Here is a 24447-nt window from a genome sequence, read left to right as displayed (position 1 = left end):
ATTCGAAAAACTCCAATAAAACCTATTGGGCCGAATCCATCTACGGGCCTAAACAGAGGCATGGGCGCATGGTATAGAAAAGTGCCTAGGGCAGGGAATAGAGGCTCACCTTGGGGGGGTGGCCTCTTGGGCCGGTTGGGAGGCTGCAACAGAGGGGAGGTGGCCGACTGGGCACTGGGCCGACCTGGTGCAGTGGGGCCCGGGTGGGGCGGGCCGAAGGAGGCCTCGGGGGAGCCGGGCCGAAGCAGGGGGGACGAGCTGGGCGGGGGCTTGCTGGGCCACGGCGAGGCTGGTGAGGCCCAGGAGCGGGACGTGTCGCTGGAGCGGGGCTCCTCGTCGTGTCCGAGGGCACAGGGCCTGGCAGCGACCGACGTAAGGCAGCGAAGGCGGCGGCGAGCACGGGAACCGGCGGCGGGGTGCAAGGGAGGCCAGATCCCGGCGGCCTTGGGCGGATCCGGGCACCGGGGATCCGTTCCTGGCGGAGGGGACGGTGGAGCACATGGCTGCCAGCGGCGAGCTCGCGGTGGGAGGACGGCGCAGGGAGCTTGGGGCGGCGGGATCCGGCCGGAACGGGCATGGGCGGCGGTGCGGAAGGTGCGGGGCAAGGAGCTGGTCGGCTACCAAGCGGCGACGAGGGCTCCCGTCGGCGAAGGAGCTCGGGAGGAGGAGGCTGTAGGCTCGGGAGGAGCACCTCGGCAAGGGAGACGCAGGGCGCTGGCGGCGGCTTGGTTCGGGCCCGGGCGGGCTCCAGATGGGCCTCGTCGGGCCCGCGGCGGCTGGAGGCTGAGGGGAGGAGAGAGAGAGGTGGGATTAGGGTTAGGTGTGGCACGGTTTTCAAGGCAGAGGGAGGTGTCTAAAAATGGCATGGGAGGTCCTATTTATAGGCAAAGGGGGGCTAGGTTTAGAGGAATTCCGCCCCGGTTTCAACCGCGCGGTCGGATTCGAATAATTCTGAACGAGGGACGGCCTAAATGGCCGTGTAGAGTAGTTATCCGGAGACGAGAGGGAAAATGGGCGGCGCGGCAACACGATTTGAAAACACCGATAATCGTCCGACGGTAGACCGAATACGGTGCCGCTACGGTCGACCGTTCTGGTACCAGACGGACTCCGATTGCGACGAAACTTGACAGGCGGCCTAGTTACCACTAATTACGACAACACGCCAAGTTCCAACCCAATCAGATAAAGTTTTACACACACTTTTAAAACAGGGTTTTGACGATGCCGCGGCGCGTGCGTGTGCGGTCGGGCTCAGAACGGACAACGACGAGAACCGGCAACTAACAACGGATGCAAGTTTTGAAAACTAGCGGCAACGGGATGCCGATGCAATGCGGATGATGCGCATGATGCGATGATGATGCGACAAATAAAAATAATCACACGACGGAAACGGAATAGAAGGGGAATCTTATGGAACGTCGGCATCGGGCTGTCACACCGCCCCACCACCGCGCCGCCCCCTCCCCGTGCCGCCCCTACCCATGCCAGCTCCCCTGCGCCGCCCCACCACCACGCCGCCCCCTCCCGTGCCGCCTCTACCCATGCCAACTCCCCTACGCCAGCCCCACCACCACAGCTCCCCCGTTCCGGCGTCGCTCCCCACCACCACCACTGTTGGAAATATGCCCTAAAGGCAATAATAAAATGGTTATTATCATATTTCCTTGTGGGCGGCGGAAATCAAATCAAAATCGAGTGGATCGGGTTGGATCCGGACTTGGTTTGGTTCAGGTGGGCGGCTCGCAGTGGCAGGTCGGCAGCGACGGAGCCGAGAACTTTCTGGACTGCTCGGGAGTCGCGACGGGTCATGTGATGTGTGATGTCGTGTGTGGCTTCCCGTGTCTGCGAGCGCGAGCCACGACCAGCTCGTGGATGAGAACGTGGAATCAGCTGAACGCGGTGCCGTGGGGTGGTTCGTTGTCCTGGTCCTAAACGTGATCCGCCAAATCAGCTGCCGTGTTTAAGAAATCAATGTGCTCGTTGTTTTTAATTTTTAACTTTTCAGGTCAAGGTCGTCCGGTTGTTGATATTGGTTCGAGAACAGGCATCTCCAACTATCAATCCGTAATTTTTTCCCTGCGTCCGTCTGCAAATAAAGGATAAATCCATGGACATATTTATAAAAAAGACATCCAACGCTAGCCGTATGTTTATGAACGAAGGACATCTAACGGTAGACGCTTACATCTACCATGAAGAGGGAATATCCTTCTAAATTCTTTCGTATGATTGACCCATTTGACCTTTCAAATGGGAATGAATTCTTTCTAATGATAGATCTCGTCGGATCGTATGTGGTCTTAAGAAAGATAGCTAAAGAAAGGAAATATATCCTACAGTTTTATGTTCATGATATTAACAAGAAAACTGAATGGGATCTCGTAGTTGCTTATGGTTCCCCTCATGAGGAGTTCAAGAAGGAATTCCTCGTTGAGATGGATGGCCTATTTTTGTAGCAGTGTAAACTGTCCCTATATAATTGAGGACTTCAATATTCTAAGACACAACAAAGAGAAAATAAAAAATATGTCCATTTTTACAAATCCTCTTAGCTATTTAACTATGTTATTAATTCATTGGGTCTTAGAGATGTACACATCAATGGAGACGAATTCACGTGGACTAATAACCAGGCTCATCCCACTCTTGAAAAACTGGATCGTATCCTTATTAGTGATGAGTCGGAAAAATTATTCCCCTTAGTACGTGTTAGAGAACTTGTCAAAGAAATTTCTAATCATAACCCTTTGGTCATTTCCTCGGGGATGATGAGAGGGCAGCTTCTAAAGCTCGCGAGTTTCGTTTCGAACTCCTGGCTTAAAATGAGGAATTCCTGGGACTGTCTAGGGGCATTTGGAGTAGAAAGGTGAATGCTATGGACCCTATTGATGTTCTCAACATCAAATTCAAAAGATTCAAAACCTACTTCAAAGGACGGGGTCGAACAAATATGGCCATGAAAAATGAACGAGGGAAGAGCTCTATTTGGAATTGTGCATGCTGGAAGAGCTTGAAGAAGAAGGCCCTCACCCCAGGAGACTACACGAATCACGGAGTTTGTCATGTGCCTGATCTTTGTCGTCTGCTAGGTAATGGCAAAGAGACTTTTTGCCATTAGCTGCCGAAAAATAGACGGCAACGAAGTGGCTAATGGGAAAGATACTCTTTGCCGTCACTGCAATCTTTGTCGTCTGCTCGCGGACGACAAAGATGGACCACACAGACGACAAAGAAATAACTAATGGCAAAGATGGTCCGGACAAACGACAAAGAGTCACCGCAGCTTGAGCCGCCAGCTTTGCCATCTGCGGCCTCTTTGTCGTCCGCCCAAACCCTCAGGCGGATGGCAAAGGGGATGGCGCCCCACCTTCCCACTGACGATACCTCACCTAGGTCTCGCCACCCGGATCTGTTGGGGAACGTCGCATGGGAAACAAAAAATTTCCTACGCGCACGAAGACCTATCATGGTGATGTCCATCTACGAGAGGGGATTTCCGATCTACGTACCCTTGTAGATCGCACAGCAGAAGCGTTAGTGAACGCGGTTGATGTAGTGGAACGTCCTCACGTCCCTCGATCCGCCCCGCGAACCGTCCCACGAACCGTCCCGCGATCCGTCCCACGATTCGCTCCGATCTAGTGCCGAACGGACGGCACCTCCGCGTTCAGCACACGTACAACTCGACGATGATCTCGGCCTTCTTGATCTAGCAAGAGAGATGGAGAGGTAGATGAGTTCTCCGGCAGTGTGACGGCGCTCCGGAGGTTGGTGGTGATCTAATCTCAGCAGGGCTCCGCCCGAGCTCCGCAGAAACGCGATCTAGAGGTAAAACCGTGGACGTATGTGGTCGGGCTGCCGTGGCAAAAGTTGTCTCAAATCAGCCCTAATAGCTCCATATATAGGAAGAGGGGAAGGGAGGCTTGCCTTGAGGCTCAAGGAGCCCCAAGGTCTGTACCACCAAGGGGAGGAGTCCTCCTCCTCCAATCATAGTCCAACTAGGATTGGAAGGTGGAGTCCTTCTCTTCTTTCCCACCTTTCCTTTTTTTCTCTTCTTTTGGTTTTTCTTTCTTCTCTTGCACAAGACAGCCTTGGACTGACCCCACTTACTTGGTACGCCACCCCCAAGGTCCTTGGGCCCTCCCGGGTGGGTGGTCCCCCCTCCCGGTGAAGATCCGGAACCCATTCGTCATTTCCGGTACATTACCGGTAATGCCCGAAAACCTTCTGGTGACCAAATGAAGTCATCCTATATATCAATATTCGTTTCCAGACCATTCCGGAAACCCTCGTGACGTCCGTGATCTCATCAGGGACTCCGAACAACATTCGGTAACCAACCACATAACTCAAATACGCATAAAACAACGTCGAACCTTAAGTGTGCAGACCCTGCGGGTTCGAGAACTATGTAGACATGACCCGAGTGACTCCTCGGTCAATATCCAATAGCAGGACCTAGATGCCCATATTGGATCCTACATATTCTACAAAGATCTTATCGTTTGAACCTCAGTGCCAAGGATTCATATAATCCTGTATGTCATTCCCTTTGTCCTTCGGTATGTTACTTGCCTGAGATTTGATCGTGAGTATCCGCATACCTATTTCAATCTCGTTTACCGGCAAGTCTCTTTACTCGTTACGTAATACAAGATCCCGCAACTTACACTAAGTCACATTGCTTGCAAGGCTTGTGTGTGATGTTGTATTACCGAGTGGGCCCCGAGATACCTCTCCGTCATATGGAGTGACAAATCCCAGTCTTGATCCATACTAACTCTACGAACACCTTCGGAGATACCTGTAGAGCATCTTTATAGTCACCCAGTTACGTTGCAACATTTGATACACACAAAGCATTCCTCCGGTGTCAGTTAGTTATATGATCTCATGGTCACAGGAACAAATACTTGACACGCAGAAAACAGTAGCAACAAAATGACACGATCAACATGCTACGTCTATTAATTTGGGTCTAGTCCATCACATGATTCTCCTAATGATGTGATCCCGTTATCAAGTGACAACACTTGCCTATGGTCAGGAAACCTTGACCATCTTTGATCAACGAGCTAGTCAACTAGAGGCTTACTAGGGACAGTGTTTTGTCTATGTATCCACACATGCACTGTGTTTCCAATCAATACAATTATAGCATGGATAATAAACGATTATCATGAACAAAGAAATATAATAATAACTAGTTTATTATTGCCTCTAGGACATATTTCCAACAGGATCCCCACTCTTTCTCTCCCTCTCCCCCGATCCCCATCCTCATCTCCACCTCCGTCGCACCCCACCATCGCGCCGCCCCCCACCCCGCGCCTCATCTACACCTGCCTCTCCTTCCCGCATCGCCACACCACCACCACCATGTCGCCCCCTCCCGGTGGCTTCCCCTCTACCGCGCCGCCCCCACCACCGCAGCGCCCTACCCTGCGCAGTCCCCCTCCCCATGCCGGCGCCCCCACGCCACCCCATCATCGCGGCTACGCCCTCCTAGCGCCACCCCCTCCCCGTGTCGGCCCCCTCCTCGCGCCGCACCCACCACCGCACCGCCTCCACCCCGCGCAGCCCCCCTCCCCACGTCGGCTCCCCTATGCCGCCCCCACCACCACGGCTACCCCCTTCCTATGTCGCCCCTCCTCACGTCAGCCCATTTCCCGTGCCGCCCTTCTCCCTCCTATCGCCCCCTCCCCGCACCGCGCACCTCCCCCGCATCGACCCGCTCTCCGCACCGCCCCCTCCCCCGCACCGTCCCCTTCCCCCGCGCCCCTTCTTGCTCCGCCCCCACCACCGCATCGCCCCTCCCCTCCCCGTGCCGCCCCACCCCACATCAGCTCCCCTACGTCGGCCCCACCACCGCGGTTCCCCCGTTCCGGCGCCGCTCCCCACCACCACCACCGGCCCTCAAGGTCAAATTTTTTGCTTTTTATGTTTTTTCTATTTAGGTTTAGGGTAATTAGTGTTTGGTTTAGGTTAGTGCTAGGTTTAGGTTTAGATTTAGATAATTAGAAGAAGAAGAAGAAATATGAAAAAAATAAGAAGAAAAGAAAAATAATTAAGTATAATAAAAGGATAAAGGAAGAAAAGGAAGAAAAGGAAGAAGAAGAAGAAGAAGAAGAGGAGGAGGAGGAGGAGGAGAAGAAAAGAACAACAACAACAATAACAACAACAACAACAACAACAACAAGAGAAGATGAGGAGGAGGAGGAGGAGAAAAAATAATAATAAGAAGAAGAAGGATAAGAAGAAAAAGAGGAGAGGAGGAGTAGAAGAAGAGGGAAAAAGGAAAAGGAGAAGGAGAAGAAGAAACAGCAACAACAACAACAACAACAAGAGTAAAAAGGAAATGAAGAAGGAGAAGAAGAGGCCAACTGGATCATGGTTTTGTAAATTACGAGTTAGGTCATATATTTTCCAATTTTTTTATAAAAAAATAAAAATATTTCTGTTGATTGGGTGGATTTACATGTGTAGTTGTTTCGCCGTTGCGAGGTCTGGTGTTTGAAGACCTTCCCATGCGTTCGACGAGCTCTCTGCCCGTGCGTTCGTGGGTGAGCACAAATGACACTCCTCCTCCCCCCTTCATTTGCTCTGTTCCGGTCTTCGTGTTGATGAAACTTGCTAGATATATGTACATTAAATCATCAGTATGCGTGACCACTATGCGTCTCCTGTTCGAAAGGGTTACAATTATAAATATGCATGCATTTGCATATATTTATAACCGTGATTCTTTTGAATTGTCCAACGTTATCCATGGACAGCCTGAGTATGTGTAGATTGCGTTCGTTTTCCCATATGCTCTGCTTTGAATTCTATGCATAATTTTGTCAGTGCCTCCCTGTTGTTCTCCAGGTACACATCCTCTTCGTTTATTGTTGAGACGTGTATCAGGAGAACAACGGGGAGGTGCAGCCGAAATTTTGCATCGCATCCGAAGCAGAGCATGGGAAAACGAACCCAATCTTCACATAGTCGGGTGGGATTAGGGCCAATCTTTACCTATTAGCACGTAGGTTGCACGGACGTAATAAAACTAAAAAACTTGATTAACTGATGAATATATACTGAATTGTATATATATATATATGGAAAATCAATACTACCACTAGGGGGTAGTTACCCCATGCCCAACACCGTCTTATCTGGTGTGGTGGACGCTTTGATTAACGGGTTTGGTTCTAGTAATACATTATTTTTATTTTCATCCCATAAAGCAACTAATCGTGTAGTTCCTATTTTCATGTATGGATATAACTACCACACGTCCAACAGATATCTAGCTTTCACATCTGGCTGCCAGCTGCAGCAGATTTTATGGCAATCCCAGTCAATTCGGATTATGAGCATCGATGCATGTTGCAAGGTATTCATCCGGCGGACAAAATCTTTCAAGTTGTTCCTGATAGATTTTATTATCTAATTGAATTCTTGATCAGAAGCCATGGGCATTGACTTTTTTATCTAATTGAATTCTTTGATAAGCAGCCATGGCCGATGTCAACCATGCATCAATTTTTCAAGACCTTATGAATGGCGTCCCGGTGCCACCTTCGTGGAGTCGTCGCCGGTGGCGACACAACCGTCCTCGAGTTGCGCGCTCCGAATGACACAGCCGCCGGCCATTGATGAGCTCAACATTGCTGCATCGTCCTCATGTCCTGGAAAGTTTCCAAACTATCACTACATTCAGCACTACCATGAATTCCAATCCAGTGCTCATGTTACAGATCAGTATACATACATGCGTGGACATGTATCATCACTTCGTGTTGAATTGTATCCCCATATTATTTTTAGCTCAGTCATGTTCTAGCTAGCACATGTAATTGATTGAAGATTTCATATCTTGGTGAATTTTTTATTTTGCAATCTTATTTTTGTACGTAAAAAAATATAACAAACACATCCATACTCTTGTACATTTGATCAGTATATATTTATTCTGGAGATACTCCTCTTATCTTCGAGTATATGTACATTTTGTGTGGGAAGATACTCCTTATTTTGGGAATTATACTGCTTATTTGGACATATTCCATACTTCATTCACCTTTTCAAATATACTCCATACTGTAGCACTATAGTAGTATGTAGACATGTAGTACACACCATACTTCTATTACGAACTATATATTACATGCGAAGTAGTACTTTTTTGGGAGACTTATTTTGTATGTCCATGTAAGAATCTTAATACTCTATACTCCAGCTTGTTGTTAATACTTCATACTCCAATAATCAAATGCTTATACTTCATACTCCAATTTTACGTTAGCAGTGCATACTACATACTAATGAAATTACATGTCAATACTTCATACTACAAAATTTACATGTCAATACTCCATACTACACGTATGACTATACTCTATGTGGTTCTAGAAAGGGGAATATATTCCGCACAATAATAGCAGAATCCAAAAAGAGTTATTTGTACCATACTATCTATTTCCAACAAAAATTACGGTGCGTATAAAATAACAACATCATGTTCACATGCTTATATTGTTGTACACACCCTGGATTAAGGAGGTAGTTGCAACAGCCTTTCAACGGCTTGCTGGATTATTTTATTATATAAAATGAATTAGTTTCTGCCTATAAAATTGCATCGGCACCCGTTAACACAGTATCCATTACCCTGTTGACTTGATGCCATTATTTGAGCGAGGGAAAGAGGGACACGTGGAGGCCAAAGAAAATGGTGGTAACTACCACTCTTGTAGATAAAATTTCCCATATATATATATATATATATATCGTATGCGTTTAATAGCTAGGCAATATGAGTGATCGTGCGTGGATGTACACCGGTCAATGGAAGTAGACAACGACAGTGAATTCGACTTCACCCTTCAGTCGGAACCAGTAGAGCCGGAACTAGAAGAGGTTACTGCTGCGAATGACCTATTAATGCTTGACCGATTACAGAAAGGCCTTCAATATGTTGATGTCGGTGAACCCGATGAGCACGTCATTCATGATGACACGCGTGATAGTGATGATGATGATGCATTTATTAATCCCGGAGCATATATAGACGATCGAGACTATTATTAGTTTGTATGCATCCCAACTTAAATTATATATGTACAAATTATCATTCATGTTAGGTATTCAATTTTTTTATGTTGTACTACTTTATTTTACTCTTTGTCATGGCATGTGTTGAAAGATGGTGGGCGCGGGTCCAGATCGCTCGGCTGATACTTCATAGGCGGCCCGCAGGAGGGGTCCTTCCATTCCACACCTATCTCTCCATAGAGTGTTGGCAGCCAGTCTGGGGACACCCGTTGGTGCTTCTTCGCCGGTTGTGTTGCCCACCGAGAGAGGAGGTCGGGTAGGGAAGAAGGCGAAGGGTACATGACGTGGTCGTGGGAGAGTTCGCGGACTGCTACGTCGTCCTCGCCGCCACCCCCAGCTCATTCACCTGAGCACAGAACTACTAGGGTGGTGCCATTTGAGGTGGAGGCTATGGGAACTCTGGACCACGAGCCTCGGGTCGACAGGCCTTCCGCCCATGAGACTCCGGTTCCAGAGGCTTCGGCCCACGAGACTCTTGTACCAGGGGCTATGTCCCAGGAGACTCTCGCCCAGAGGGTTCGTCCGGATGGGGTACCTGGTCGGATCGGACCGAGGGGCCGGGGTGGCACTAGTAGAAAATGGTCCATTTGTCCCGGTTTCAGAGGCCCATTAGCCTAGGTTCTGGAACCGGGACTAAAGGGTGGAGACTAAATCCCAAAACCTTTAGTCTCGGTTCGCTTACCAACCGGGACAGAAGGGTCTCCATGTGGCCGCTGCGTGGAACCCATGCAAGAGGATCTTTAGCCCCGGTTGGCCACACCAACCGGGACCAAAGGGCATCCATGCATCAGCATCTGGCAGGAGCTGGGTTTTTGGTTTTTATGGGGGGGGGGGGGTTTGGAGGGTTAATTTAGGGGTTTCATATTGTGTTAGCTAGCTAATAGAGAGAAGTGTCCTCTCTTTCTCCGTGCTTGGTCGGCTCTAGCTACTATACATATAAAGAGAACTCGACGCTAGCTAATAAGAAAATGAAGGAAACCATTAATTACACAAGATCGTCATACTGAACATATATAGAGAGAAGTGACATCTCTTTCTCTGTGCTTGGTCGAACAACAAGTTTTCGTATACCTATCCGATGATACTACATATATACAATATAACATCTTCTACAATCCCTAACATCATCTACCTAAGATCCAATCACAAATCCACATGATATTCTCCGTCTTTAGGTATGATGTGGTCAAGAAAGAATCCCGCCAATTCCTCTTGAATTGCTTGTATGCGATCATATGGTAGGAGTTCATCCCGCATCTGCCAGATATAATTTAAAGAAGGGTCTCAATACATGCATATATATGAATAAAACTCAACACAACTGATGGTAATATATAAAATAAAATTGTGAATATTATTTACGTACTTCAAATTGTTTCTCAGAGAAGCCCCACTCATAGGTCGAGTGGCGAATGAACTCACATATTGATATATGGTAAATAATATTCATGCAACTTTGAATCAATTATAGATGCATGGTAATGATATATTGATGAAATTTGAATCAATTATAGATGCATGGAACTAGCTAGTACTACTTACTATGGGGTGCGTAAATCGCAACTCTTTGTTTAGATCGGGAACCTACTTCGTGATGATCTAGTGTGAGTAAGGCTAGTCCTGTGTGGACGGAAACCATGGTTGAATAGACAAGGTCGCTTCTTCGTGGATCCCTTGTGTATGGAGCCCTTCGTGGACTCTCATAGCCGTTACCATCCGTGGGTTGAAGTCTACACTAACATGGACGTACGATAGCGCCATCTATGAGAACCATGCCAAAAATCGTCATGTCAACCTCATGCGTTAGATCTCCCTACCTTACTCCTTTAGTTTACACTTGCATGTTTTACTTCCCCCTGCTATACTCTTAGAACTTTATGTGAAGGGTGTACTTGACTTGCCAAAACTATCAAAATTGGCCCTCAACTAAAACTGGGAAAAGGCTAAGGTTTTATCTTGTCAAGTAGTCTAATCACCCCCCCCCTCTAGACATACTTTCGATCCTACATCAACGACAAACTACCTCAGCTCTGGTGCATTATCTAGACTCATCATGAAATGTCCACACTGTATAATTAGGCTTAAAACCACTCCTCTGCAGGTGTTTAATCATTACATCCTTTGTCCTATTTTTATAGTTGTTGCACCCAGGATAAGGGCACCAGTTTGTTTCCTGGCCATTTGCAAATGCGGCTTTCACAAACTCCTTGGTTTTTATAAACCATTCTTTGGTCATCTCTTTCTGACTAGTGTGACCGGTGTACATCCACGCACAATCACTCATCTTGTCTGACTGCTAAAGACACTATATATATATATATATAATTCAACATGTATATTCATTAGTTAATCTAGTTTGTCAATTTTATTACATCCATGCAACCTACGCGCTAATAGGTAAAGGTAGGTCCTAATTCCACCCGAGTGTGTGTAGAGTGAGTACGTTATCCATGCTCTACCCCATTCCGAGACAAAATTTTGGCAGCACCTCCCCGTTGTTCTCAAAATACACGTCTTGGAAAAAAGCTGAGAGAATGTGCGTCAGGAGAATAATGGGGAGGCGTTGTCGAAATTTTGTCTTGGAATGGGGCAGAGTATGGAGACCATACCCAATCTACACATCCTCGGACTGTCCGTGGAAGCGCTGGACAATCCGAATAAGTTACAGTGATAAATATGCAACTGAATGCATATTTATCGATGCAACCCTTTCGGACGGGAGACGCCTAGGTTACACGACTTAGCACGAAAATGAAATCTAGTGACATGATTAAAACAACGTAGGAGGTGAAGGTGGATTCATAGCTCACCCTGAGCTGTAGAGGAAGTAGTCGAACAACGGCGGGATCACATACCAAAAACTTCGACGACGATGACTCCAAGGAGACGAAATAGCACAAATCCTGTAAATTTTACCGAGTGAAAAAAATAGAACATCACATCACATAAAGCATTGGCAGTTCATACTATGAAAAAATTATATTGCTAATTACATCTCCTCTTCTCCTCCTCCTCTTCCTCTTCTTCTTCTTCTTCTTTCGTTCTCTTCTTCTTCTTCTACTACTACTACTACTTCTTCTTCTTCTTCTTCTTCTTCTTCTTCTTATTCTATTCTTCCTCCTCCTCCTCCTCCTTATTTTCCTTTTTCCTCTTCTTTCTTCTCCACTTCTCCTCTCCTCCTCCTCCTCCTCTTCTTCTTCTTCTTCTTCTTCTTCTTCTTCCTTCTACTTATTCTTCTTTTGTTCTTCCTCTTTTTTCTTATTTCTCTACTTCTTTTAATTATGACTAATTAACTAAAACCTATCACTAATCTAATTTAATCTAGCACTAAACTACATATATAATCTAATATAACAATTAAACAACAAAAAGGAAGAAAAAACAAAAACAAAAAGCTCATCGGAGGGCGGTGGGGCGCCGGAGCGGCACGGTCAACACGAGGCCGAAGAGGTGTCGGGGGTTGGGGTGAGTGGCGTCGGGGCGGTGTATTAACAGCTGCGTGGGGGATTGTAATAGCGATCTATCAATTACATCTTCCCGTCGCCACACGCAGGTGCAGGTGCCTGGTCTCATGCCGGGATGTCATGTTGTGGTGTCATCGGGGTGTAGTGTCGGGGTGTCACCGGTGTGTCGGGTCGGGGTGTCGTGAAGGGGGCTTGATACATCTCCAACATATCTATAATTTTTGATGGTTCCATGCTATTATCATGTCAACTTTGGATGTTTTGTATGCATGAATATGCTATTTTATATCTTTTTTGGGACTAACCTATTAACTCAGTGCCAGTTTATGTTTTTCCGTGTTTTTTTACCCTTTTCAGAGAAGAATATTAAACGGAGTCCAAACGGAATAAACCCACGGAATGATTTTTTCCATAACAGAAGATACGCAGGGGACTTGAGAACCAAGGCAAAGGATCTCGGGGGAGGTCACAAGCCCCCTAGCCGCGACCGGGGGGGGGCGCCTAGCAGGCTTGTGGGCCCCCCCGTGGCTCCTTTGCCCTACCTCTTCTGCCTATAAATTCTCTAAAAATCCAAAACCACCAGAGAGAGCCACGAAAATACTTTTCCGCCGCCTTACCTCCGTGGCTCCTTTGCCCTACCTCTTCCGCCTTAAAGCGTTACTCTGTTCGTTATGAACTCAATACACTCGATGCATGCTGGATAGCGGTCGATGTGTGGAGTAATAGTAGTAGATGCAGAAAGTATCGGTCTACTTGTCTCGGACGTGATGCCTATATGTATGATCATTGCCTTAGATATCGTCATGACTTTGCGCGATTCTATCAATTGCTCGACAGTAATTTGTTCACCCACCGTAATACTTGCTATCATGAGAGAAGCCTCTAGTGAACACTATGGCCCCCGGGTCTACTTCACATCATATTTTCAGATCTACACTTTTACTTTGTTGCACTTTCCACTTTCAGATCTCACCTTGCAAATAATCGCGAAGGGATTGACAACCCCTTTATAGCGTTGGGTGCAAATTTGTTTGTTTTTGCGCAGGTACATTGGTGCCTCATTTTGATACTCCTACTGGATTGATACCTTGGTTCTCAAACTGAGGGAAATACTTATCGCTACTATGCTGCATCACCCTTTCCTCTTCAAGGGAAAAACCAACGCAAGCTCAAGAGGTAGCAAGAAGAATTTCTGGCGTCGTTGCCGGGGAGGATCAAATCAAGAATAGTCTCCCGTCAACGTGCCAATTTTTGGCGCCGTTGTCGGGGAGTATTCAAAGTGAAGCATATCCAAGTAACTATCGCAAACTCATCTCTTGCATTTGCTTTATTTTCCTTTTGCCTCTCGTTTTCCTCTCCCCCACTTATGAAAAAACCAAAATTTACAAAAATATTTACCTTTTTCGTTCGCCCTTTTCTTTCTCTTGCTTTATGTTCCCTTGTGTGCTTGTCTGCTTGCTGAGTCACCATGACTGAAAACACCAAATTGTGCGACTTCTCGAATACTAATTGTCGTGGTTTTGTCATGGTAGATGTCCTTGTACAAGGACTTAGGTGTGAGGCCATCGCAACCATGTGGCGGCTTGAAGGGGTTGGTCGGAATCGAGAGACGCGAGTTTACCCAGGTTCGGCCCCTTCGATGGAGGTAAAAGCCTATGTCCTGCTTGTGTTTCATTGATGAAGATGATGATCTCGATTACAAGGGTGTGGAATCGCTACCTCTAATCTCGAGGGTGTCTAATCTGTTGGGTTACGTCGCATAAATTCAAAATTTTCCTACGCATATTCAGATCTTCCTATGGAGAGACCAGCAACGAGAGAGGGGTAAGAGCATCTTCATACCTTTGAAGATCGCTAAGCGGAAGCGTTTGCTAGAACGCGGTTGATGGAGTCGTACTCGCGGCGATTCCGATCTAGTGCCGAACAACGGCACCTCCGCGTTCAACACACGTGCAGCCCGGTGACGTCTCCCGCACCTTGATCCAGCAAGGAGGAGGGAGAGGTTGGGGAAGAAGACCAGCAACACGACGGCGTGGTGTTGGTGGAGAGACGAGGTCTCCCGGCAGGGCTTCGCCAAGCGCCGGCAGAGAGGAGGAGGGAGAGGAGCAAGGATGCGCTGAGAGAGAGATTAAACCGTGTCTCAAACAGCCCCGGACCTCATCTATATATAGGGGGAGAGGGAGGGGGCGCAGCCCTTAGGGTTCCCACCCCTAAGGGGTGCGGCAGCCCTCAGATGGGGAAGGGGTGGCGGCCAGGGCAAGGGGGAGGGGTGGCGCACCCCTCTGGTGGGCCTAAGGCCCACCTAAGTTAGGGTTCCCCCCCTCTTTTCCTTTCCCCTGCGCCATGGGCTGAGTGGGGAGGCATACCAGCCCAACTAGGGGCTGGTTCCCACCCCCACTTAGCCCATCTTACCTCTTGGGGTCGCAGCCCCCCTTCGGTGGTCCCGGTGGTCCCGGTACGTTACCGGTGATGCCCGAAACACTTCCGGTGTCCGAAACCATCCGTCCTATATATCAATCTTTACCTCCGGACCATTCCGGAGCTCCTCGTGACGTCCGGGATCTCATCCGGGACTCCGAACAACTTTCGGTAATCTCGTATAACAATTCCCTATAACCCTAGCGTCATCGAACCTTAAGTGTGTAGACCCTACGGGTTCGGGAGACAGGTAGACATGACCGAGACACCTCTCTGGCCAATAACCATCAGCGGGGTCTGGATACCCATGGTGGCTCCCACTAGCTCCACGATGATCTCATCGGATGAACCACGATGTCAAGGATTCAATCAATCCCGTATACGATTCCCTTTGTCTGTCGGTATAGAACTTGCCCGAGATTCGATCGTCGGTATACCTATACCTTGTTCAATCTCGTTACCGGTAAGTCTCTTTACTCGTTCCGTAGCACGTCATCGTGTGACTAACTCCTTAGTCACATTGAGCTCATGATGATGTTCTACCGAGTGGGCCCAGAGATACCTCTCCGTCACACGGAGTGACAAATCCCGATCTCGATTCGTGCCAACCCAACAGACACTTTCGGAGGTACCCGTAGTGCACCTTTATAGTCACCCAGTTACGTTGTGACGTTTGATACACCCAAAGCACTCCTACGGTATCCGGGAGTTGCACAATCTCACGGTCGAAGGAAAAGATACTTGACATTAGAAAAGCATTAGCATACGAACAATACGATCTAGTGCTAGGCTTAGGATTGGGTATTGTCCACCACATCATTCTCCCAATGATGTGATCCCGTTATCAATGACATCCAATGTCCATGATCAGGAAACCATGATCATCTATTGACTAACGAGCCAGCTAACTAGAGGCTTGCTAGGGACACATTGTGATCTATTCATTCACACATGTATTACTGTTTCCTGTTAATACAATTATAGCATGAACGGTAGACGATTATCATGAACAAGGAAATATGATAATAACCATTTTATTATTGCCTCTAGGGCATATTTCCAACAGTCTCCCACTTGCACTAGAGACAATAATCTAGTTACATTGTGATGTATCGAACACCCATAGCATTATGGTGCTGATCATGTTTTGCTCGTGGAAGAGGTTTAGTCAACGGGTCTGCAATATTCAGATCCGTGTGTACTTTACAAATATCTATCACTCCAGTTTGGACATGGTCCTGGATGGAGTTGTAGCGGCGGTTGATGTGCTTCGTCTTCCGGTGAAACCTGGGCTCTTTGGCTATGGCAATGGCTCCAGTGTTATCACAGAAGAGTGTCATAGGACCCGACGCGCTTGGAACCACTCCAAGGTCGGTGATGAGCTCCTTCATCCAAATTCCTTCATGAGCTGCTTCTGAAGCAGCTATGTACTCCGCTTCACATGTAGATGCTGCCACGACTTCTTGCTTGCTGCTGCACCAGCTCACTGCCCCACCATTCAACACATATACGTATCCGGTTTGTGACTTAGAGTCATCCGGATCTGTGTCGAAGCTAGCATCGACGTAACCCTTTACGACGAGCTCCTCGTCACCTCCATAAACGAGAAACATTTCCTTAGTCCTTTTCAGGTACTTAAGGATATTCTTGACCGCTGTCCAGTGTTCCGCACCGGGATTACTTTGGTACCTCCCTACCAAGCTTATCGCAAGGTTTATATCAGGTCTGGTACACAGCATGGCATACATTAGAGAGCCCACGGCTGAAGCGTAGGGGACAGAACTCATCTTCTCTCTATCTGCTGCCGTGGTCGGCGACTGAGTCTTACTCAATCTCATACCTTGCAAAACTGGCAAGAACCCTTTCTTTGAGTTTTCCATATTGAACTTCTTCAATATCTTGTGAAGGTATGTACTTTGCGAAAGACCTATGAGGCGTCTCGATCTATCTCTATAGATCTTGATGCCTAATATGTATGCAGCTTCTCCAAGGTCCTTCATTGAAAAACTCTTATTCAAATAGGCCTTTATGCTCTCCAGCATCTCTATATCATTCCCCATCAATAATATGTCATCCACATATAGTACGAGGAAAGCTACAGAGCTCCCACTCACTTTCTTGTACAGACATGCTTCTCCGTAAACCTGTATGAACCCAAACGCTTTAATCACCTCATTAAAGCGAATGTTCCAACTCCGAGATGCTTGCACCAGCCCATAGATGGAGCGTTGGAGCTTGCACACTTTGTTAGCACCCTCAGGGTCGACAAAACCTTCTGGTTGCATCATATACAACTCTTCCTTAAGGTTCCCGTTAAGGAACGCTGTTTTGACGTCCATTTGCCAAATTTCATAATCATAAAAGGCGGCAATTGCTAACATGATTCGGACTGATTTCAGCTTTGCTACGGGTGAGAAAGTCTCATCGTAGTCAACTCCTTGAATTTGTCGAAAACCCTTTGCGACAAGTCGAGCTTTGTAAACGGTTACATTACCGTTCGCATCAGTCTTCTTCTTGAAGATCCATTTATTTTCTATGGCTCGCCGGTCATCGGGCAAGTCCACCAAAGTCCATACTTTGTTCTCATACATGGATCCTATCTCGGATTTCATGGCCTCAAGCCATTTGTTGGAATCCGGGCCCGCCATCGCTTCTTCATAGTTCGAAGGTTCACCGTTGTCTAACAACATGATTTCCATCACAGGGTTGCCGTACCATTCTGGTGCGGAGCGTACCCTTGTGGACCTTCGCGGTTCAGTAGTAACTTGATCCGAAGCTTCATGATCATCATCATTAACTTCCTCTTCAGTCGGTGTAGGCACCACAGGAACAACTTCTTGCGCTGCGCTACTTTCCTGTTCGAGAGGGGGTGTAATTACCTCATCAAGTTCTACCTTCCTCCCACTTACTTCTTTCGAGAGAAACTCTTTCTCTAGAAAGGATCCGTTCTTGGCAACAAAGGTTTTACCTTCGGATCTAAGATAGAAGGTATACCCAATAGTTTCCTTAGGGTATCCTATGAATACGCATTTCTCCGCTTTGGGTTCGAGCTTTTCTGGTTGAAGTTTCTTCACATAAGCATCGCAGCCCCAAACTTTAAGAAACGACAACTTAGGTTTCTTGCCAAACCACAGTTCATACGGTGTCGTCTCAACGGATTTAGACGGTGCCCTATTTAAAGTGAATGCTGCAGTTTCTAATGCGTATCCCCAAAATGATAGCGGCAAGTCGGTGAGAGACATCATAGATCGTACCATATCTAATAAGGTGCGATTACGACGTTCAGACACTCCGTTGCGCTGCGGTGTGCCAGGCGGCGTTAGTTGTGAAACGATTCCACACTTTCTTAGGTGTGTGCCAAACTCGTGACTCAAATATTCTCCTCCACGATCAGATCGTAGACATTTAATCTTTCTGTCACGTTGATTCTCAACCTCATTCTGAAATTCCTTGAACTTTTCAAACGTCTCAGATTTGTGCTTCATCAAGTAGATATACCCATACCTACTCAAATCATCGGTGAGAGTGAGAACATAACGATAACCACCGCGAGCTTCAACGTTCATTGGACCACACACATCAGTATGTATTATTTCCAATAAGTCGGTGGCTCTCTGCATTATTCCTGAGAATGGAGTCTTAGTCATCTTGCCCAAGAGGCACGGTTCGCATGTGTCAAATGATTCAAAGTCAAGAGACTCTAGCAGTCCATCAGTATGGAGCTTCTTCATGCGCTTAACGCCGATATGACCAAGGCGGCAGTGCCACAAGTATGTGGGACTATCATTATCAACTTTGCATCTTTTGGTACTCACACTATGAATATGTGTAACATCACGATCGAGATTCATCAAGAATAAACCATTCACCAGCGGAGCATGACCATAAAACATATCACTCATATAAATAGAACAACCATTATTCTCTGACTTAAATGAGTAGCCGTCTCGCATTAAGCAAGACCCTGATACAATGTTCATGCTTAAAGCTGGTACTAAATAACAATTATTAAGGTTTAAAACTAATCCCGACGGTAGATGTAGAGGTAGCGTGCCGACGGCGATCACATCGACCTTTGAACCATTCCCGACGCGCATCGTCACCTCGTCCTTGGCCAGTCTCCGCTTATTCCGCAGTTCCTGCTTTGAGTTGCAAATGTGAGCAACAGCACCGGTATCAAATACCCAGGAGCTACTACGAGCGCTGGTAAGGTACACATCAATAACATGTATATCATATATACCTTTAACGTTGCCGGCCTTCTTGTCTGCTAAGTATTTGGGGCAGTTCCGCTTCCAGTGACCTTTTCCCTTGCAGTAGAAGCACTCAGTCTCAGGCTTGGGTCCGTTCTTTTTCTTCTTCCCGGCATCTGGCTTACCGGGCGCGGCAACAGCTTTGCCGTCTTTCTTGAAGTTCTTCTTACCCCTGCCTTTCTTGAAACTAGTGGTTTTGTTGACCATCAACACTTGATGCTCCTTCTTGATTTCTACTTCTGCAGACTTGAGCATCGAGTACAACTCGGGAATGGTTTTCTCCATCCCTTGCATGTTGTAGTTAAGCACAAAGCCTTTGTAGCTTGGTGGGAGAGACTGGAGGATTCTGTCAATGATAGCATCATCCGGAAGTTCGACTCCAAGTGAAGTCAGACGACCGTGTAACCCAGACATTTTGAGTATGTGCTCACTGACAGAACTGTTCTCCTCCATCTTACAGCTGAAGAACTTGTCGGAGACTTCATATCTCTCGACACGGGCATGAGCTTGAAAAACTAGCTTCAGCTCTTGGAACATCTCATATGCCCCGTGTTGCTCAAAACGTCTTTGGAGCCCCGTTTCTAAACTGTATAACATGCCACACCTGACCAGAGAGTAGTCATCACTCCGCGCTTGCCATACGTTTAGAACGTCCTGCGCTGCTGCGGGAGCGGGAGGGTCACCTAGCGGCGCATTAAGGACATAAGCCTTTTTACTTGCTTCAAGGATGAGCTTCAGGTTGCGAACCCAGTCCGCATAGTTGCTACCATCATCTTTCAGCTTGTTTTTCTCTAGGAATGCGTTGAAGTTGAGGTTGACGTTGGACATCTACAATATTTATAAAGACAACTTTTAGACTAAGTTCATGACAATTAAGTTCATTTAATCAAATTAAGTATGAACTCCCACTTAAATCGACATCCCTCTAGTCATCTAAGTGTTACATGATCCATGTTGACTAACCCGTGTCCGATCATCACGTGAGACGGACTAGTCACCATGGTGAGCAACTCATGCTGATCGTATTCAACCATACGACTCATGTTCGACCTTTCGGTCTCTTGTATTCGAGGTCATGTCTGTACATGCTAAGCTCGTCGAGTCAACCTAGGTGTTTTGCGTGTGTAAATCTGGCTTACACCCGTTGTATGCGAACGTTAGAATCTATCACACCCGATCATCACGTGGTGCTTCGAGAAAACGAATCTTCGCAACGGTGCACACTTAGGGGAATACGTTCTCGAAATTTTAAGAGGGATCATCTTATTATGCTACCGTCGTTTTAAGCAATAAGATGTAAAACATGATAAACATCACAATGCAATCATATAGTGACATGATATGGCCATTATCATCTTTGCTCTTTCGATCTCCATCTTCAGGCATTGCATGATCGTCATCGTCACCGGCGTGACACCATGATCTCCATCATCATGATCTCCATCATCGTGTCTCCGTGAAGTCGTCACGCCAACTACTACTATCACTACTACTATGGCTAACCGTTAGCAATGAAGTAAAAGTAGCAAGCACAGGGCGTTGCATCTCATACAATAAATTAAGACAACTCCTATGGCTCCTGCCGGTTGTCATACTCATCGACATGCAAGTCGTGAAACCTATTACAATAACATGATCATCTCATACATCATACATGCAACATCACAACTTTGGCCATATCACATCACATGCCAAACCCTGCAAAAACAAGTTAGACGTCCTCTAATTGTTGTTGCAAGTTTTACGTGGCTGATTTGGGTTTCTAGCAAGAACGCCTTCTTACCTACGTGACAGCCACAACGATGATATGCCAAAGCTATTTACCCTTCATAAGGACCCTTTTCATCAAATCCAATCCGACTAGAGTAGGAGAGACAGACACCCGCTAGCCACCTTTATGCACGATGTGCATGTCTGTCGGTGGAACCAGTCTCACGTAAGCGTACGTGTAAGGTCGGTCCGGGCCGCTTCATCCCACAATACCGCCGGAAAAGAATAAGACTAGTAATGGCAAGCAAATTGACAAACCATCGCCCACAACTTTTGTGTTCTACTCGTGCATAGAATCTACGCATAGAAAACCTGGCTCGGATGCCACTGTTGGGTTACGTCGCATAAATTCAAAATTTTCCTACGCATATTCAGATCTTCCTATGGAGAGACCAGCAACGAGAGAGGGGTAAGAGCATCTTCATACCTTTGAAGATCGCTAAGCGGAAGCGTTTGCTAGAACGCGGTTGATGGAGTCGTACTCGCGGCGATTCCGATCTAGTGCCGAACAACGGCACCTCTGCGTTCAACACACGTGCAGCCCGGTGACGTCTCCCGCACCTTGATCCAGCAAGGAGGAGGGAGAGGTTGGGGAAGAAGACCAGCAACACGACGGCGTGGTGTTGGTGGAGAGACGAGGTCTCCCGGCAGGGCTTCGCCAAGCGCCGGCAGAGAGGAGGAGGGAGAGGAGCAGGGCTGCGCAGAGAGAGAGAGATTAAACCGTGTCTCAAACAGCCCCGGACCTCATCTATATATAGGGGGAGAGGGAGGGGGCGCAGCCCTTAGGGTTCCCACCCCTAAGGGGTGCGGCAGCCCTCAGATGGGGAAGGGGTGGCGGCCAGGGCAAGGGGGAGGGGTGGCGCACCCCTCTGGTGGGCCTAAGGCCCACCTAAGTTAGGGTTCCCCCCCTCTTTTCCTTTCCCCTGCGCCATGGGCTGAGTGGGGAGGCATACCAGCCCAACTAGGGGCTGGTTCCCACCCCCACTTAGCCCATCTTACCTCTTGGGGTCGCAGCCCCCCTTCGGTGGTCCCGGTGGTCCCGGTACGTTACCGGTGATGCCCGAAACACTTCCGGTGTCCGAAACCATCCGTCCTATATATCAATCTTTACCTCCGGACCATTCCGGAGCTCCTCGTGACGTCCGGGATCTCATCCGGGACTCCGAAAAACTTTCGGTAATCTCGTATAACAATTCCCTATAACCCTAGCGTCATCGAACCTTAAGTGTGTAGACCCTACGAGTTTGGGAGACAGGCAGACATGACCGAGACACCTCTCTGGCCAATAACCATCAGCGGGGTCTGGATACCCATGGTGGCTCCCACTAGCTCCACGACGATCTCATCGGATGAACCAAGATGTCAAGGATTCAATCAATCCCGTATACGATTCCCTTTGTCTGTCGGTATAGAACTTGCCCGAGATTCGATCGTCGGTATACCTATACCTTGTTCAATCTCGTTACTGGTAAGTCTCTTTACTCGTTCCGTAGCACGTCATCGTGTGACTAACTCCTTAGTCACATTGAGCTCATGATGATGTTCTACCGAGTGGGCCCAGAGATACCTCTCCGTCACACGGAGTGACAAATCCCGATCTCGATTCGTGCCAACCCAACACACACTTTCGGAGGTACCCGTAGTGCACCTTTATAGTCACCCAGTTACGTTGTGACGTTTGATACACCCAAAGCACTCCTACGGTATCCGGGAGTTGCACAATCTCACGGTCGAAGGAAAAGATACTTGACATTAGAAAAGCATTAGCATACGAACAATACGATCTAGTGCTAGGCTTAGGATTGGGTCTTGTCCACCACATCATTCTCCCAATGATGTGATCCCGTTATCAATGACATCCAATGTCCATGATCAGGAAACCATGATCATCTATTGACTAACGAGCCAGCTAACTAGAGGCTTGCTAGGGACACATTGTGATCTATTCATTCACACATGTATTACTGTTTCCTGTTAATACAATTATAGCATGAACGATAGACGATTATCATGAACAAGGAAATATGATAATAACCATTTTATTATTGCCTCTAGGGCATATTTCCAACATAATCTATCTCTCTCTTGACTTATTTGTCTAAGATCTAACTATTGAGACCTCTAAAAAACCTAACCCTCTTGGGGTGCCTGGCCCCTCCTTATATAAGCTGAAGGGGCGAGTTACATATAGAGTCCAAGCTGGATTTAGGCTTAGCATATTATGACTCCCCATCACAGTCCTCTCTTCGTGGGCTTCTGAGTCCCGGGCGACTTACGGACGGATTGCTGAGTCCCGGGCGACTTACAAACAGATTGCTGAGTCCCGGGCGGCTCAGGACCGGGCTGATTAGGATCAGGCTTCTCAGGACCGGACTTCTTAGGACCGGGCTGCTGAGGACCGGGCTTCTTAGGACCGGGTTGCTCAGGACCGGGCTCCTCAGGACCGGGCTGCTCAGGACCGGGGTGCTCAGGACGGGGCTGCTCAGGACCGGGCTTCTCAGGACCGGGCTTCTCAGGACGGGGCTTCTCAGGACGGGGCTGCTGAGGATCGGGCTTCTCAGGACCGGGCTGCTCAGGACCGGGCTCCTCAGGACCGGGCTCCTCAGGACTGGGTTACTCAGGACCGGGCTCCTCAGGACCGGGCTGCTCAGGACCGGGCTGCTAAGGACCAGGCTTCTGAGGACCGGGCTTCTGAGGACCGGGCTTCTCGGGACCGGGCTGCTCAGGACCGGGCTACTCAGGACCGGGCTTCTTAGCATCGGGCTACTTAGGACCGGGCTTCTCTTCGAGACTCATCTTCAGGGAATCCGTGTGCCGGGTCAGACCGCGAGGTATATCCCCAACATTAGCCCCCAGGTTAGCTTGAATTTATTCATGGTAAGCTCCTGTAATAAGAATAGCAAATATGCTAAGTGACCGGTTCTCTCCATTAACCGGTTTATGAAGTGGCTCCTCAGAAATCCAGTTTCCTCAGAAATCCGGCCTCTTCTTCATATGAATGAGCCGTCTTCACAATCATCTTGCAGATCCATGTCCTTTGCAAAATAAATACATATGCCATTGAGTCCGCCTCCAATGCTTTGGATTGAAAAAATTTGGGGAATAAGAAATCCACACAATGTTGAACCAGCTTCTCTTGCTTCGTCGTGTTATGATTGACAATGGCGAGTCATGATCGCTAATGGCGGGTCATGATTATTGGTAATGCCCCGTCGAACAACTAAACTTCAATTGACTGTATCCAATTATTGGGAATAAAGAAAATCCGTGTGATGTTGAGCCGGTCTCCCAATACTCCACCTTCATGATCAAATGAAATGTGCTCTTTAATTTTTTGATATATCCATATTACCTGTAGCCCCCAAGTGCCGGGTTGTCTTGCCTGCAGCAACCTGGGACTTTTAGAAATTTTGATCTGAATAGTGTAGCCCCCAAGT

The 24447-nt window shown here is 47.6% G+C and overlaps 1 pseudogene; it reads right to left on the bottom strand.

The window, feature by feature from the left end:
• Positions 1-16942: 16942 nt before the first annotated feature.
• Positions 16943-23769, bottom strand: LOC123400243 (annotated as a pseudogene).
• Positions 23770-24447: the final 678 nt, after the last annotated feature.

This window comes from Hordeum vulgare, chromosome 1H, assembly GCF_904849725.1.
Source record: "Hordeum vulgare subsp. vulgare chromosome 1H, MorexV3_pseudomolecules_assembly, whole genome shotgun sequence".
NCBI lineage: Eukaryota > Viridiplantae > Streptophyta > Magnoliopsida > Poales > Poaceae > Hordeum > Hordeum vulgare.
Note: the sequence above shows the minus strand (reverse complement) of the source record. Positions and strands in the feature narration are given on the sequence as shown.